This window comes from Neofelis nebulosa, chromosome X, assembly GCF_028018385.1.
Source record: "Neofelis nebulosa isolate mNeoNeb1 chromosome X, mNeoNeb1.pri, whole genome shotgun sequence".
Taxonomy (NCBI): Eukaryota; Metazoa; Chordata; class Mammalia; order Carnivora; family Felidae; genus Neofelis; species Neofelis nebulosa.
In genome coordinates this window covers 99,600,308-99,618,119 of record NC_080800.1, presented here as the reverse complement: position 1 = coordinate 99,618,119, position 17,812 = coordinate 99,600,308, and the positions used below count along the sequence as shown (strand labels likewise).

General features: G+C 37.4%; 1 pseudogene; it reads left to right on the top strand.

The window, feature by feature from the left end:
• The window catches only part of LOC131502133 (small ribosomal subunit protein eS24-like), a 34,584-nt pseudogene extending 20,451 nt beyond the window's left edge, over positions 1–14,133 (top strand).
• The last annotated feature ends 3,679 nt before the right edge of the window (positions 14,134–17,812 follow it).

The window sequence follows — 17,812 nt, the reverse complement described above, 5'->3', positions numbered from 1 at the left end:
AGAAAAAGAACATGCAAAAAAAAAAAGTATATATATCAGTAAATACAGTAGTTCCAACATAAGAAGAGACAAATTTTGAAACACTTTCAGGTGGCAGAACAGACTCTTACCATCCATTCCTATAAGGGAAATCCATTAGATACAAAGGGAAATGTCTTGAGAAACTAAAATAGTAGACCACACACAAGATGGCACACTAAAAATAGACCATCCTTAAGACAGTAATGGGAATTCCTCAGAGGGGAAAATGAGAGGTAAAGAGAATTCAATAAACACACACACATGAGTCATTCTAAAGCTAACACAGTAACACTTCTTATGTGAAAAGCACTTTACATTACATGAAGCTCTTTCATGTGTATTTCCTCATTTGAGGCTCACAATTACCCAGTGAGATGAGCAGGGCAGGGATTATCATCTACATTTCATGGATGAAAATGAATAGGCCCAGGTACATTGTGAATTGTTCGAGATCAAATAGCTAACACACAACAAAGGTGGGTTTAGAACCTATGTGTCTTAACTCCCAGTCTATCCCTTTTGGATATCACATGTATTGCTAATAAAACCCATGCAGTCACTTACTTTATAAAAATCACTCTGCCAGAATCAAATTCATAATGTCAGCTTCCTGAAATCACTTGTGATCTAAGTGTAAGATTTATTTGATTAATTACTATCTGAGAAATAGGTATAATAGCCATTCTGTTCAAAGATGAGACACTTACACCTAAGATTCTGTACACTATGCATTAAACATGCCATCCTGTTCATTCATTTCTCAGCTGATGATGGTTCTGGATGTAAATCAGCACCATGCTTTTTCAGATCCAACAGATGTTTCTGGGTTTTTATTTTTATACTTTTTTTCTCACTTGAGATATTACATAGAGTGAGCAGGCACAGCATGTATGGACAGAGAGCTTAAGCAGGGTATGAAGATTATTACCAAGAGTCCTACAAAATGGGGCTGTCTATAGTATGGGGATATAATTCTTCATTTTCCTTTACACATATCTCTTTGAAGGTGTTTTATCCCACTATGGCCACCTAGATACTAAAAATATTAGACATATAGATGGGTCTTCTTTTCTACACCACGGGTCAGGTACTACCTATAGAGTTCCATATTTTTAGCACTCAGTAAAAGTCTTTACCATAGTGATTGCTATAGAAACTGATTGCATAAATTTAAAAAAAAAATTTTTTAACGTTTATTTATTTTTGAGACAGGGAGAAACAGCATGCACGGGGGAGGGTCAGAGAGAGAGGGAGACACAGAATCTGAAACAGGCTCCAGGCTCTGAGCTGTCAGCACAGAGCCTGACGTGGGGCTCGAACTCACGGACCGTGAGATCATGACCTGAGCCGAAGTCGGATGCTTAACCGACTGAGCCACCCAGGCGCCCCTGATTGCATAAATTTAAATAGACTCCACAATAGTCCTCACATTGAGGAAGCACTGCCAACATTGCCAACCATTAGGTACTCAAAAATCAGACACAGAGTAGGATAAAACAAGTCACACTGCATGCAGATGCATAAAGAAAATGCAGCTTATTAATTTATTCCATAATTGAGCTGATAGTGTGCATAAACTCTCACAAAGTTGATCATTTGATAGAAGAGAAAAAATTATCTAGTTTGTTCATTTTAGTCTAATCTAATAATTTAAACTCTTAATTCAGTCTTTAAAATGCGCTCTCCATCCTACTGCTCATCCCCAAGATGGCATCTGGTCTTTATGATCGGTTTAATCTGACACCTCAGAAGATTAAGTATAAAAAAAACCTATTTGCTAGTATGCTTATATTCCAAACTGAGGCTCGTGAATAACCAATGCAAAAATTTCAAAGAATATCCACCTCTGGCATCACTGAGTTGAGGCTGACGATGGATTGGAAAATGGAAAGTAATGATCTCTTTCAGAAAGATCGTTGATTTCTAGTAACATTTCTCTTCCTTCTCCCCATAAGAGAAGGGAGTTGGTGTTTTCCTCTTAGCTCAACTCAAGTGAGAGGGTCCTCAAGAAGAACATTCAGAGAGCTTACTTTGCATCCCCTGCAAATTAGGGGTCACAAGAAGCTAGTGTCTACTTGGAAATCTAAAGGGCAACAGGTTGCAGCTGGCTAGCTGCTCTAAGAATAGAGTGAAGAGAAGATGGCACACTAACACTAGCCTACAGTCTAACAATCTGTCCACATTAACTTTGCATTGTATTGCTTTTAGACATGAAGCTCTTTCCTGTTGCTCCTGTAACAATTACCATAAACTGAGGGCCCTAAACCAAAGTCAGAAGTCTAAAATTAGTTTTACAGGGCTAAAAAAGGTGTTTGCAAAACTGGTTCCTTTGGAAGGCTTAAAGGGAGAATCCATTCTTGTCCATTCGTACTTCTAGAGAGGGTGAACATTCCTTGGCTATGGCCACAGCACCTGAATCTCTACTTCCACTGTTACATTGCCTTCTCTGCCCTTTGACCTCTAGCCTCCCTATTATAAGAACCCTTGTAATGATACAGAGAACTCCCTGATAACCCAGGATAATCTCCTCATCTCAAAATCCCTAATCACATCTGCAAAGTCTCTTTTATCAAGTAAGGTACCATATTCACAGGTTCCAGAAGACTGGGACACTAAAATCTTTGGGAAACTATTATTCAACCTACCATAGATCAGAAGTGAGCTTCCTTAAGTACTCCATCACAAAAGGGCAATGGGACCTCAGCACAAGTGAATGAAGGGGTTTTTTGTCTTGTTTTATTTGGTTTGGGTTTTTTGTTTTTGTTTTTGTTTTTTAAATCAGAATTAGGAGTTGGTTGAGTGGGAGGGACTTCTTTAATAGCAATCCAGAAGACAAACATTAACTTTGTTAAGGAATCTAGAAGTAGAGATCACTAAATAACTCAAAACAGAATACAGTAACAGAAAAACAAATCAGGAGTAAGGTTTAAACACCTGCCAAATAGGTACATTAAAGTCAAACCACAGAAAGCCCTTTCAGATAAGTCTTTTCTCATTCCTTATGTATCATCCTTCCACCGACCACTTCCCAAAGAGTTCAAAAATGTGGCTCAGAAATTGGGAGAAGGAGGAGCACAACGAGGAGATGTGAAGGTGAAAATATGTTCCTTGTCTACTACAGTTAAGTCTGAAACTGACCATGCTCAGAGATGGAATGAGTTTTAACTTCAAAATGAAGTTCACAATATTGACTAGTACATAGGACTTGGCATTTTAATTACTGAAATGAGACTATTCTTGTGGCCAAATGTGACCAGGGGATTTTTAATTATCCCAGAACTATAGAAGCTTCCAGTACATCACTCAGTGGCAAAGAAAGAACAAACCATGATGCAGGTTTGAGTATGCAGAGAGGGAGATGGAAAGAATACAACTGCTTTATGAACTCAATTCACTGACTTCCACTTTTCCCATGTAACCATTACATAAGCTTATAGCAGGAGAAAATGAGAGGGGAACTCACAATCACTCACAGCTACTTATAACTCTCCTCTGACTTCCTCATTCCTTGGGTCTGTGTGGCAATGGGCCTTGCCCACCTGGTGACGGTTCACTCTGTTAGCATTTGCTGGTGAATTCTAAGCTGTTTTCTTTTAGTATAGTCAAGGCCCAATGGTCCTCACTCCTGGTTAGGCTCCACCATAGCACTTGTTAGCACAACGTTTGGCTTTAACATTTGGTCCTCAATCCAGACCGGCCACCCCACAATGCTCGTCTAGGTAGCTACTTAACTACCGACATTAAACCCACTCTGGCCAACTTCCCAGCCAGACTCTCAGCTAACTTCCATATACTCCTCCTCCCAGTGGGTTATAAAGAAACTTCTGGTTCCAACTCCACAAAGGAACAGAGAACAACCCTGGAGCAAGACTAGCTACAAAATCTAGAAGACTGAGTGCAAAATGTAAATGTGGGAACACTTTATTCAAAAATTCAGAATTTCAAGGTGATGAGCAGTCCATTAAGGCAAGTACAGGGCCACCCTAAACAATGGGCCCTTTGTCACTGCCCAGGGGCACTCAATTATTTCTGTCTAACCACACTATACCGCCAGTTTTACATTAGTGTGTCCTTTCCCAAACAAAGAAGTGAAAGGCAATGTAACATCAGGGAAGAACAGGGAGAAGGGAGTTAAAGATATCAGCTAAATGTTCTTAAACTATTATCCTGAGCTTTATATAGCTTTAATAGCTCTTTATAGCTTTTGGGTTTGCAACATGCTTTTATATCTATTACTTCATTTGTTCTTTGTGGCATCTTTGGACAGTGGAAAGCAGGAGTCTCATTTTACATTTTTTTTTTAATTTTTTTTTTAACGTTTATTTATTTTTGAGACAGAGAGAGACACAGCATGAACGGGGGAGGGGCAGAGAGAGAGGGAGACACAGAATCAGAAGCAAGCTCCAGGCTCTGAGCCATCAGCCCAGAGCCTGACGCGGGGCTCGAACTCGTGGACCGCGAGATCGTGACCTGAGCTGAAGTCGGACGCTCAACCGACTGAGCCACCCAGGCACCCCTCATTTTACATTTGAGGAATTGAAGGCTACAGAAGGTAAAGGATTCATCCCACGAATATACAGGCAAGAAGTCAGAATGAGGGGCACCTGGGTGGCTCAATTGGTTAAGCATCGTACTCTTAATTTCAGCTCAGGTCATGATTTTGCAGTTTGTGGGTCTGAGCCCTGTGTCAGTCTCTGTGCACAGCATGGACCCTGCTCAGGATTCTCTCGCTCCCTGCCCCTCCCCCACTCGTATTCACGCTCTTTCTTTCTCTCAAAAAATAAATAAATAAACTTAAAAAAAAAAAGAATTATACAGAGGCCCACACTGGCCTGTCTCCAAATGTACTAAATTACATACTTTACATTACTTAATCAAAAGAGTCATAAGACTCTTGTTATAAGAAGTAGAAACTAGGCCTGTGTTTCCAAAAGGTCCAAAGTGGATGTCCATGTGATTTGCTAAACTTACTTCCTCTCTCGTCACTACTCCTCTGTTTTGCAAGGCCAGTCTCTACCACACCACCAGCTCCCCCCCCCAACTCCCCCCAACACACAGTGTCACAGAGCAAGTTAGAGACTTGGTCAGCCACAGTTCAACTGCCACTCAGTGTGGATATCAGACATCAGATTAAAAGAGACTAGGGGAACCCCGATTGAATATTGGGTGGGGGGAGAAGGAGGTACAGAAAGATATTACTTGTTAATAAATACCCTTTCCACTGAAGAACTGATAACTGAAAATCTCCTGTGAGAGGCTTTCTTTGGGGCTTTGTCAGCTTTTTCACATGAAAATGACTTAGGAGAGGGGCAGGTTAAGTCGTTAAGTTATTCACACTCTACTATGAATTCCTACTTTGGATTCCTTACTAAAAACAAGTTTTGTGAGGATACAGAAAGCATGTGGCGTCTCCAAAGAAGCTAAGGAGATGGACCATCCAGTGAGAAAAATCTCAGAGACCAGAGGACCTACTATATCTACTCCCCAAATATGCCTGTTGCGCTTATTTCTCACATAAATACTGTTGGACCTTTGAAAAACAGGGGCCTTAGCAGCTCTAGCCCCTAAGTAGTCAAAATTCCATATAAAACTTCTGACTCCTCAAAAGCATAACTACTAACAGCCTATTGTTGAACAGAAGTCTTACTAACAACAAACAGTTAATACATACATGTAGGTTATAGGAATGATATACTGTACTCTTAAAGTAAGCCAGAGAAAAAATATTAAAATCATAAAGAAAATACATTTACAATACTGTAAAAAAATCCACATCTAAGTGGACCCACACAGTTCAAACTCATACTGTTCAAAGGTCAACTGTACATCCCAAGTGACAGGAATACAGATATTTAAGAAACTAACCATTCCTGCTGGGAGAATGTGGCTTAACACGCTTTTTCCTCACAATTAATTAATTCCCTTCTGCCTAATTGAAAAGGAATGCTTGTAACCCTGATACCCCTAAATTATTAGGACAGTTTTAAGGGCTCTTTCTAGAAGTTCCATTTAGATGTACTCACATTTCTTAAAGGGCCTAAAGCTCTGGAAAGGAATCCCACTTCTATGGAGATGGAAAAAAAATCAATATGGGTTTACAAAATATAAAGTCAAAATTGCACATAAAAGGCTCTCTCCAGAACCAAGTTTTTTAGGATAAATGTATACTTAACAAGAAGAGCATTCAGATATCTCTGAGGTAATAGTTGTAGTTTGCTCAGATGCTTAGAAAATTAAAACGGTGTGGGCCAAGAACGCCAACTTTCTGATTTACAATGCAGTATCACTGAATTCATAAAACCCTGATATCCCTAGCATTCCAGAAGACTCAACAAAAACGTGATATACAACTAAAACAGGTGAGGAATTTTTTTAAAAGGCTGTAACATTTTAAGCACTCTTCCCTAGAATAACTGTCAGAGTACAAAGCACGTCAGTACAGAGCTCGTTGAAAAAGATGCTAAAAGGCTCTTTCTCTGCTGTCTGGCAGCCATATTTGACTAACTACCACTCTAGCCCCCAGTTTTTTTTTTTAAACAACTACTACCTACACAATTCTTTTCCCCAGAAACAATTACCCTTTCTCCTCTCCTGGCACTAATCTCAAGTGTCTGCAGTATATAGTTCAGGGATAAAAGCAATCCAACTCTGCAGGTAAATTCACTATCTCGCCAGAAAGAGGCACCTAGGGACAAGCAGATAAGAGAAGTCAGTGTCCTTATCTACAGCAGGAAGTCTTGTAAAGCCACAGATTTCAGAAAACTGCCTGAGCCACACGGTTCCATCCTTTGAGACCACAGCCCAAGAACACCTAGTACAAAAATAGACACATTCAGCCATCCCCACCGTTATAGGCCAAACACCCCCAAAGAATGACTGACTCATAATTACCAGTGGAACTTTAAAAAGGCAATTTGAGAGCGAAGAGTTAAGATGGTTGCCTGGGAAGTTGAGGTCATTAGTAATAAGAACCCCTTTTTCTACTATATTCTTTATTCCCCCACTAGGAACATCACCTCCCTGAGAACACAAAGTAAATTTTATTCATTGCACAGGATCTGACACCCAATAGGTAATCAGGAAATCAACTAATGATTATAAAGTCCAGTCTCCGCACCTCTGTGTCTTAGAGTTGACAGCTTCCCACAGCCCCCTTTCATCCAGTGGAAGAAAGAGATGTTTACAGTTTCAAGGTAACTTCAGAGTACTTTCGTTACACGTTCACCTTTGCTTCCACAAATGAAGAAAAAATTCTAAGAGACTGAAGTGGGAACCACGTTTGGATGCTCTCTCCCTCAAAGCACCCTGTCATGGCATCAAGACCTCAGAGGAGGGGCGCCTGGGTGGCTCAGTCGGTTAAGCATCCAACTTCCCCGCAGGTCGTGATCACATGGCTAGTAAGTTCAAGCCCCACGTCAGGCTCTGTGCTGACAGTTCAGAGCCTGGAGCCTGCTTCTGGTTCTGTGTCTCCCCTTTTCTCGACCTCTCTGCTGCTTGCACTCTCTCTCTCTCAAAAATAAACCTTAAAAATGATTAAAAAAAAAAAAAAAGACCTCAGAGGAAAATATGTGCCCAGAGGTCTACAAAGATGCTAAATCCTAGAGGCTCTAAAACTCAGCAAAAATCCATGGAAGCCACAGTGGACCTTACCTTCAAGAGATGATGCAGGCTTGGATGAGGAGTGGGTCAGTGTATGTATGAGGAGTACATCAGTACAAACAAAAGATCAACGTCCTTCCTGCATGTCCTGTTTGGCGCCAGACTCTCAGGACCATAACACAATGTAGGAGGGTAAAGTGATAGGAAAAAGACCAATAATAATTTAGACTGAATTTCCAACCAGCCTGATAAACTGGATGCTCAGAATAGATGAAATTTGACTTACAGGAAACACATAAAATATATCTTGTACAACTGAGTTTATGAAATTAAGTTCATGGTCACTATACTACCTTGCCTCCTTTCCTTACACCCACCAGAGATACAGAGCCACAGAGAGCCTCAAAGATACAGGCTCTAGACCCTGAGGAGTTGACCAAGATGCCTCATGCATCTCTGGCAAATTCACAAGAAAAAATACTGAGCTCCAAAAAGCAGTCACTTCAGGCAGGTGAAATCAGCATGCTGAATAGGCAGGTACAATGTGGGCCCTTCTTAATCTTTACCAGTGTGGCTTATGCTTTAGGGTTATACTCACAGTCATCTCACTCAGGTACTAACGCAAGGGGTAGTGAGTACGCAGGATTCTCCAACTGAGTATTAGAAGAAAACAGCTAGATTAACTGAGATACTCTTGAGGTAGAGCTGATTGTAAAACACCCAACTGGGGGACTCTGCAGACTTTATACAATCACCTGTATGTTTGCTGCACTCCTGGGTCTGCCACAGAAATCACAGGCAATCAAATTAACACATGTTTTACAATGTGCACCAATGAATTCCCAAGCTTCCAGCACAGCCTGATTAGTATTAACAACAAATCAAGGGAAAGAAGGATTAAGGGATAAACTATTCAGTCACCATGGTATGAATTAAATAGGTTCAGTGGTGACTAAACCCTAGCTTATGTGGTTCCATACAAGCAATACCCTTCTCCCTCCCTCTGGTGATCTCCATCTACCAAACCCTAGCTCCAGCCCTTAACTTCTATGTGAATTCTCAACTACTATGTGGAGGTTATCCACCCAATCAAAGCCTAGCATAAAAACAATATTCTACAGAAGTGCCTGGCTGGCTCAGTCAGTAGAGCATGTGATTCTTGATCTCAGGGTTCTAAGTTTGAGCCCCATGTAATAATAACAACAACAACAACAACAACAGCAACAACAACAAAAGGAATATACTACAAATCACTAACTACTTAGGACTTAGTAACTACGTAGGACTTAGTAACTGAAAATAAAGCTCCTTAGAAGGACAGGAGCCTATATTTCTTTTGTATCATCTTAATTAGTGGCTATTAAAACTATGAATTTCATGCATAAGCAAAATTTCCACAAAAAGACTCTGAAGATCTGATGAAAGTTTCTAAGTTGTTTTTTTTTTTTAATTTGGCCAAGAAGACATTTTAAAAACAAATAGCAGATTTCTACTTCATATAAAGGTAAACTAGGTATTAAGGACAATCTTTCCCCCAAAACAACCAGGAAACCTGGCATAAATATTTGAACAGTCATCTCTAAGTTGGAGAATTAACAAGGTGGTTAAAACTTGTAGAATAAAGATACAAAAGGAGAAGAAAAACAAGACAGGTGACCTGGACCTTTCATTCTGGAACACACAGCTTAGAAGCTGAAAACTAAATAATACACTTGAAAATCTGAAGAGGTTGTGGGACAAAAACTAAAGTCCAGAGTCTACTGTGGAGGAGGGAGTGCATGCTGATAACAGCTTTAGGTTGGGGCCACAAAGGTTTAAATCCTAGGAATAAGGGATGAATTTATAAATAGACCAAATCACTCAGAATGTATGCCTACTAGTCACTGAAATTGGATTAAGATGATCCAGGACTGTGAGTTCCGATAGCCATCTGTTAGCTAAAAAGAGTGGGGTGGGAGGAGGGGTGCCTAAGGAAGATACTGTCATTTCAGGGCTCAAATGCTTTCTATAGTTTCTTAATGTCTATTTTTAATTAATTTTTAAATGTTTATTTATTTCTAAGAGAGAGAGAGAGAGAGACAGAGTGTGAGTGGGGGAGGGGCAGAGAGCGAGGGAGACACAGAATCTGAAGCAGGCTCCAGGCTCTGAACTGTCAGCATAGAGCCTGACACAGGGCTCCAACCTACAAGCCATGAGATCATGACCTGAGCTGAAGTCGGACGCTTAACCAACTGAGCCACCCAGGCACTCCTTCTACAGTTTTTTATGTACAATATCCATCACTAAATCAAAGAACAGTACACAGATGAGGAAAAAATATTAAAAAATGATAGAGAAAATAAAAAGAAATATCAGAAAATAAAATTAATGGAGATATCAGACACAGATCTTTTTAATAAGCATGGTGAATATATTCAATGAAATAAAAGAAAAATGCCAAGAATGTGTGGAGAAAACTTTCTAGTTTAAAAAATAAAATTTCTAAAACTAAAAATACAGCAACCATAATTACAAATTCATATGATGAATTTAATAGTAAATGACAATATATCTGAAAAGAAATTCAGTAAACTATAAAGTAGGTCATTAAAAAATAGGCAAAAAGAACCATGAAGAGACAAAAGAGTGGGAAAAAAATAAAGTAAGTCTCAAGAGGGGAAGAGAAAATAAAGAATAGAGGGGATATGACTGAACACATTCTGAAACTAGAGAAAGACATCAAATAAATGATTCAAAATGCCCTATGAATTTGAAACAGGAAATATAATAATTAAAACCACTCATAGTAAAACTGATGAAAAAAATCTTAAAGGAAATCAGAATACTAAAAACTATGAAATTGTATATATTAAAATGGTTTAAAAAGTTTTATCTCAAGAAATAAAAAAAGAATAATAATAGATGATGTCCAGCATGTTAATAATCATATTTGCTGCTTACCTCAACAAAGACAACAAAATCTACGAGAAAAGCAAACAGTAATCTCAAAATGCCAAAAGAAAATAATTATAAACCCAAACCAAAATTGGTTTTTTACCACCCAGACTTACACTGAGGGAAATACTAAAAGGATGCTCTTCAGGAAGAAGGAAAATAATCCCAGATACAAACACAGAAATAAAGGAAGAAAGGAGGAGATGGGAAAGCAGAAATTTTGGGGTAAATCCAGAGGACTATTGACTGTAAACAACAACAATGATAATAATATCTGATTGAGTTTAAAATATTTCTGAATTTAGGAGCACCTGGGTGGCTCAGTCAGTTAAGCATCCGATTTTGGCTCAGGCCATGATCTCACAGTTTCTGAGTTCAAGCCCCACATGGGGCTCTGTGTTGACAGCTCAGAGCCTGGAGCCTGCTTCAGATTCTGACTCCCTCTCTCTCTGCCCCTCCCATGCTCATGCTCTGTCTCTGTCTCTCAAAAATAAATAAACATTAAAATTAAAAATATATATATTTCTGAATTTAAAACACACAATTCAAACAGCACACAAGTTGGAAAGTAATAAATGGAGTTATTGTATTTGAAGGTCAGAAGAAACCATGGATAGATGCTGTAATATCTAGGGTAGCCATTAACAAAATAATTAAAAAGTATATAGTGAGCATGCAAAAGAAAATGGAAAAAATAAAAAATACAAAATGGATAGTAAATCCAAAAGAAGGCAAGATAAGAAAGAAGACAAGAACTTAAAATGGATGGAAGACATTGGATGGGTTGAGGAATATAGATTTAAATGAAAATATATGTACTGATTATAGAGAATCTAAACAAACAAGATATTCCAGCCAAACAATTGTCAAACTAAATACAAATATATATGCTTCTTAAAGGAAACACATCTTAAATAGAAGAAAACAGAAAGTTGAAAGTAAAAAGATATGCCATGCACACTTAAAACAAAAGGAAGCTGACACAGCTAGTCTACTATAATACTATGTAAAACTCAGTGGAGTAAACTTAAAGGAAAGAACTAACGCCAAAGACAGAGAGGGATGCTTCATTACAATAAAGGAGTCAATCCATTAAGAAGATAACACAGTTCTAAACTCATAGGAACCATTAGCATAGCTTCAAAATATGGAAGGAAAATTTCACAGTATTGAAAATGGAAAAAAAGGTGGTCAAAAGGCACAGATTTCCTGTTAGAAGAGAAATAAATAATAGGGACGTAATATATAACAGTATGGCTATAGTTAACACTGCTGAATGGTACATTAAAAGAGTAAACATGAAAAGTTCCAGGTCACAAAAAATATTTCTTTTCCTTTTCTTTTTGTGTATCTACATGAGATAATGGATGTGAACTAAACCTGTGGATTTCACAATATATGTAAGACAAGTCATTATGCTGTACACTGTAAGCTTATACAAATGCTGTATTCTATTATATATCAATAAAACTGGGGGAAAAATATAAACACACACACACACACACACACACACACACACAGAGAATGGAAATGGACAAATTCACATCCATAGTGGGAGATTTTGAACACAATTATCTCGCTTACTGATAAATAAGAAAACAAATAAAATAGAGACATTATAAATAAAATTGTTAACAAATTACATGTAATTAGTACATATAAACAGCACAACGAACTAAAGAGTTATGTGGAATTTTACAAAATTATACCAAAAATGACCATAAAGCTTTAAATTACATAGAACATGCTCTCTGCCCACAGTGTAATTAATCTAGAAAACAACAAAATGTAACTTTAAAAACGCTTACATGTTTTGAAACTAAGCTATACAGTTCAAAATAACCATGGGGCAAAAAAGAAATCTCAGTGAAATCTTTAGTATTTTGAACTACACAATCATGAAAATAAGCTATATTAAAAGTTGAGGTTTAGAGAAAAATTTATAATCTTAAATGCATAACTTAGGGAAAAAAAGGCTGAAAAATCAATGATGGAGGTAAAGAGCTAACAAACAATGGCCCACAGGCCAGTCACCTGTTTTTGTTAACATTCTTAGGAAAATACAGTCAAGCTCACTTGTTTAAGTATTGCCTATGGGTGCCTTTGAAATACAATAGAAGAGATGAGTAATTGTGAAAAAGACTGTATTGGTCACAAGCCTAAAATATCTACTATTTGGAGCTTTAAAAAAAGGTGATCTGAACTAGTCATTTCTCTCAAGAAGTTTTAAAAAAAGTCACGAAAATATTAAACAAAAAGAAAATTTAGTTAAAATTGAAGGGAAGCAAAATACATGAATCTGAAATATGCCACTTTAGCATGTAGATTATTTGGGGCTGAAAGCAATCAAGACCACGTACACTCAAAAACTTTTACCTCTCCCTTAACGACCCAAAAGAATTTAGATACGGTCTTTGCCCCCCAGAAAGAGAGCTATTACCAGAGATAACTTTGATATGAATGTCTATCTGTATGTCAAGACAAACATCTAATCACTAAACATATGCTCTTCTTATGCTCCTATGAATTGCCCTCCTACTCTTTGGAGCAAAGAGCCCCTTTCCCATTGCTTAACTCAGGATGGCATATAAGGCTGTAACTGATTGCCAGGAGACATCATATTTTTATGAAGCTCCCATATATATAAAACTAAATTTGTATTTCTCCCATTAAACCTGTTTTATATCAATTTAATTATTACACAAGCCAAATAATCTAGAAGTATAGAGGAAAAATTGTTCCTAACCTGCAAAATAGACAGATTTTTACCTAACTTTAAACTATAAAAGGAAGGGTGCCTGGGTGGCTCAGTCGATTAAACATCTGACTCTTGACTTTGGATGAGGTCATGATCTCATGGTCATGGAATCCAGACCCCCACCCCACCCTGGGCATTCAGCCTCCTTAAGATTCTCTCTCTCTCCCTCTGCCTCTCACCCCCCCCACACACACACACACTCTCTTTCTCAAAATAAAAAAGATTTAAAAATCTATTAAAGGAATTGAATTTGTAATTATGTTCCCACAAAGAAACCTCCAGGCTCAGGAACCTTTCCTGGAGAATTTTACCAAACATTTAAGGATTCATAAATATATCATATCAGCAATCTTTAACTCTTACACAGCTTACATTTAAAAAGAGGGAGCTCTTTTCCTCCCTCACTGCTTGAAGCTTGGCCACCATCACGAATAGCACACTAACTATCCAGATCAGAAAGTTCAAGACCAACCGACTACATCACCAGAAACAGATGGTCATTGATGTTCTTCACCTCAGAAAGGCAACAGTACCTAAAACAGAATATTCAGGAAAAAACTAACCAAAATGTACAAGACCACACCAGATACCATCTTTGTATTTGAATCAGAACCCATTTTGGTGGTGGGAAGACAACTGGCTTTGCCATGATTTATGATTCCATGGATGATGCAAAGAAAAATGAACCCAAACATAGACTTTCAAGACATGTCCTGTATGAAAAGAAAAAGAGCTCAAGAAAACAGAGAAAGGAACACAAGAGCAGAATAAAGAAAGTCAGGGGGACTGTGAAAGCCCATGTTGATGCCAATAAAAAGTAAGCTGGAGATTGGACAACAGGAAGAGTAAAGATTCTGTAGTGACTTTTTCTGCAGAGACTGTGCAGATTTTTCATCAGAGGATTAATAAACTAAGAAGTTAAAAAATAATAACAATAAAAAGAGAGAAAAGTTCAATTACCTAATGAAATCACCATACTTTCAGCACCAATACCTGACCAAAACCAAAAATTATGAAAGATGATTATATGCCAATATCATTCAAGAACATAAGTGCAAAACTTTAAACAAAAAGTTACAAACTGAATCCTATATCGTGTAAAACGGACTATGGCAAGTTTATTCCAAGTATAGAAGATCTTTTTTAAGATTGATTTTAGAACTTTACTTACCACATTAACAGAAGAAAGGTTAAAAAAATAACAATCAACCATTTTAGGAAATGTAAAGAAAGCATTTGATAATATCCAGCACATAATTTTGATAAAAACCTCTTGGCAAATTAGGAACAGAAGTAAATATGTGATATAATTCAATAAATAGCATCCAAAAGAAAATCATATGTAATGGTGAAATAATGGCCATTTGGTCCCTAAACTAAAAAATCAGATAAAGATTTCACTCTCATTTCTATTTCATCATTGCCCTAGAGGTCCTAATGAATGCAATGAGATGGGAGTTAAAATATTATCAATTAAATTATTAATTTAATAGGTCAGTAAACAACAATCAATTGTATTTTATTCTAGGGGAAAGCAAATTGGGAAAGAAAACTTATATTGTTTATAAATAACATCAGCATAATAATATTGAAGAACAAATTTGAGAAAAGTTGTGTAAAGTCTCTATACTGAAAACTAAAATATATTGATGGCAAAAATTAAAGAAAACATAAGGAGATTGAGAGATCTATTATGTTCATGGACTGTAAAACTTCAAAATATCAATTCTACAGATCCACAGGCAGAAGACTTACATAATCTACTCTATTTAGGGGCACCTGGGTGGCTCAGTCAGTTATGCAACTCCTGGTTTTAGCTCAGGTCATAATCTCACAATTCATGGGTTTGAGCTGGCAGCATGGAGCCTGCTTGAGATATTCATTCTCTCTCTCTCTCTCTCTCTGTCCCACCCTTGCTCATGCTGTCACTGTCTCTCTCAAAATAAATTTAAAAACTTAAAAAAATTTAATTAAAAAACAGTAAGGACTTACTGTATTTAAAGATACAATTCTTAAGTCATGTGGTTATCAGAACAATAGACAAATCAATAGATAGAATAAAAAGTCCAGAAACAGACCCATACAATATATGGTAAATTGATTTTCAAAAAGGCACCAAAACAATTCAATTAGGGAAAAGAAAGGCTTTTCAACATCTAAGAATTACAGGACAATTATGTTTTTAATATGAATCCTTCATCCAATAGTACTGGAACAACTGGACATTCATAGCCAACCTCCCCACAAAAAGAATCTAGACACAAACATTATACCCTTCACAAAATTCAATTCAAACTGCATCACAGAACTAAATGCAAAATAAAAAATTATAAAATTTGTACATCATAGGAGAAATCTAGACGACTTTGACTGTGGTGATAGATATTGAATAACACCGAAGGCACAATCCATGAAAGAAAGAAGGGAGAAGCTACACTTCAGCAACATTAAAAACTTCTGCTCTCTGAAAGTCAATGTCAAGTGAATGAGGAAACAAGCCATAGACTAGGAGAAAATATTTGCAAAATACATATCTGACAATGAACTGTTACCCAGAATATTCCAGAAACTCCTAAAACTCAACAATGAGAAAACAATCTGATTAAAAAACTAGCCAGGGGCGCTTGGGTGGCTTGGTCGGTTAAGCAGCCGACTTCGGCTCAGGTCATGATCTCGCAGTCCGTGAGTTCGAGCCCCGTGTCGGGCTCTGTGCTGACCGCTCAGAGCCTGGAGCCTGTTTCAGATTCTGTGTCTCCCTCTCTCTGACCCTCCCCCATTCATGCTCTGTCTCTCTCTGTCTCAAAAATAAATAAACGTTAAAAAAAATTAAAAAAAAAAAAACTAGCCAAAGACTGTGCAGACATTCCACCAAAGAAAATATACAGTTGGCAAACAAGCACATGAACAGATGCTCAACATGATATGCCATCAGGGAATTACAGATTAAAACAATGAGATTCCACTACACACCTATTAGAATGGCCAATGTCTGGAACATTGACAACACCAAATGTTGGCAAAGATGAAGAGCAACATTAATCTCATTCACTATTGATAGCAATGCAAAATGGAATGCCCACATAGTAACATACTTTGCAGTCCTACAAAACTAAACATACTCTTACCATATGATCCATCAAATGCATTCCTTGATGTTTGCCCAAAAGAGTAGAAAAATTAGGTCCACGCAAAACATTACATACAGATGTTGATAGCAGCTTTATCAGTAATTGACAAAATGTAGAAGCAACTAAGATGTCCTTCAGTAGGTGAACAAAGAAATGTGGTGCATCCGGACAATGGAATATTATTTGACACTAAAAATCAATTAGTTATCATGCTATGAAAAAACATGGAGGAACCTTAAATGCATATCACTAAGTGAAAGAAGCTTATCTGAAAAGGCTACATACACTATGATTTCAACTATATATGACATCCTAAAAAAGACAAAACTTTGAACACTTTCTACTGAAAGATCAGTGGTTTCCAGTTAAGGAAAGAGGGACGGATGATTATACAGAGGATTTTTGGCAAAGTAAAACCATTCAGCATATGAAAATGGTGGATTTGGGGGCACCTGGGTGGTTCAGTCGGTTAAGCGTCCGACTCTTGATCTCAGGTCAGGTTGTGATCTCATGGTTTGTGAGCTCAAGCCCCACATTGGGCTCTGCACTGACAGTGCAGAGCCTGCTTGGGATTCTCTCTCTCCCTGTCTCTATCCCTCCCCAACTGTACTTTAAAAAATAAATAAACTGAACTTTAAAAAATAAATAAAATAAAATGGTGGATTTGTGTCATTATAAATCTGTCAAAACTCATAAAATATACAACACCAAGAATGAAACCTAATGTAAACTATGTACCTTGGGTAATAATGATTTATCAGTGTAAGTTCATCAATTGTAACAAATGTGCCACCCTGGTGTAGTCTGTTTCTGATAATGGAGGAGTTGGTGATATGAGGGGGCAGGGGTTCTTTCCACCCAATTTTACTATGAATCTAAACCTGCTTGAGAAAAATAAAATCTATTAAATTGTGGGGGAGAAAGAAGCTTGCTCTCTACCTGACACTGGACACAGAATTTGGAGTGTTATAGTAGTGGAGGAGGCGGTGGTCAGGTGAACAGGTAGTACTTCCTGCTCAATTTTGCTGTAAATCTAAAACTTCTCTTAGAAAAAAAACTACTAAACAAAACAAACAAAGAAAAAAAAAAGATGGGTCACAGGTGGAGATCAAGGGTGCATTTTACAGAGATGAGCACTGAATAATGTAGAGAAGTGTTGAATCATATTGTACACCTGAAACTAATGTAACACTGTATTTTAATTATAACTGCATAAACATTTTTTAGAAATTATTAATATTGAAAGAAAATAAACATTGATTTCTACATCCCAATATACACAAAAATTTAATTGATGGATAATAGATCTAAGCATGAAAGCTAAAACTGTAAAGCTTTTAGAAATAAGCACAGGTGAATGTCTTCATTACGT